The sequence below is a fragment of the Galeopterus variegatus genome, unplaced genomic scaffold (assembly GCF_000696425.1).
Source record: "Galeopterus variegatus unplaced genomic scaffold, G_variegatus-3.0.2 Scaffold24, whole genome shotgun sequence".
NCBI classification, from domain to species: domain Eukaryota; kingdom Metazoa; phylum Chordata; class Mammalia; order Dermoptera; family Cynocephalidae; genus Galeopterus; species Galeopterus variegatus.
The window spans coordinates 327,491-328,976 of record NW_007726135.1 but is presented as its reverse complement, the minus strand read 5'-3'; positions in this window follow the sequence as shown (position 1 = coordinate 328,976).

Sequence of the window (1,486 nt, the reverse complement as noted above, 5' to 3'; positions counted from 1 at the left end):
ATGACAAGAAAGTCTGTAAATGTTAAACACAGACAATCTTTTCTTAATATTTTTGATCTGCAGTTGGTTGACTCCACAGATGTGGAACCCATGGATATGGAGGGCCGACTACCAGTTTATCCATTCCCCAGGTACATGGATAATTACCCATTTAGATTGTTTCTGCTTTTGATGGTTACAAATAAAGCCCTATACACGTTTATGTACAGGTTTTGTGTGCACATAGGATTTCACTTCATTTGAGTATATACTTGAGTGGAATTGTTGTAAAAAAGTGCCAAGCTGTTTTTAAAGTGGCTGTGCCGTTTTGCATTCCCACAAGCAGTGAGTCCTGGTTGCTCTGCATACTCTGCAAAACTTGGTATCAGTTTTTGTTGAGATTTGAGAATTATATATTCCGAATACAAGTCCTTTGCCAAATATAAGCTTTGTCTACATCTTCTCCCAGCCTTCTCCTTTTCATTTGCTAAACACAGCATCTTCCAAAGACAAGAAGGTTTAATTTTGAGGACGTCCACTTTTACTTTATCAATTTGTTCTTTCATGGATCATGCTTTTCATGTCATATCTAAAAACTCATTGCCAGGGCCGACCCCGTGGCGCACTCGGGAGAGAGCTGCGGGTTCGGATCCTATATAGGAACGGCTGGTGCGCTCACCGGCTGAGCGCGGTGCGGGCACCACCACACCAAGGGTTGCGATCCCCTTACCGGTCACGAAAAAGACAAAAAAAAATAAAAAAATAAAAACTCATTGCCAGACCCAGTCACAAAGATCTCTTGTGTCAGCATTTTTGAAGTGCTGGGCTTGGCCTGTAGTATCTGTGCCTACAGTAGTGTGAGCTGTTTAAACAGTCCCCAGGAAAATCACTAACTGGATCGTTTACCCACCATAAACACTTCAGATCCAGTTAGTTAGGGGGAGTACTTACCCACAAGCTAGACTGTCAGAGTGGCTCCCTAACCATCTCCACAGCCACCTTCCTTTCTCCATTTTGCTACTGCTGTCACATTATCAAAACGATTTTAGGAAGGTTAATCTCCTGGTCACAAGTGTTAAAAATAGCTGATAACCAAGTAGCCATTGGGGGCTGAGCCTGGTCTGTATGCGTTGTTTATATTTTCATCAAATTCTCACAACTTGCAAAGTAACATTTTACAAAAAAGGGAATGGAGGCTCAGGTTAAGGAACTAGTCCAAAACTCACCTAGGAAGTGGTAGAACTGGGATTCAGATCCCAGACTAGATTCTTCATTACACTATACAGCTCTATGGGGTAAATTCTCAGTGTGGCATTCTAGGCCCTAAACTCCTACATATCCTACTTTCCCGCTGACACAGCCTTCTTATTCTGTATGGAACATAAACATCCAACGTATGTCCTCCAGTCAAGGAGCTCTTCTCTGGAATCCTTTCCTAATTCAGTAACACTTTTTTTTTTTCCTTTTTGTCTTTTTCCGTGTCCGGCAACGGATCGCAACCCTCAGT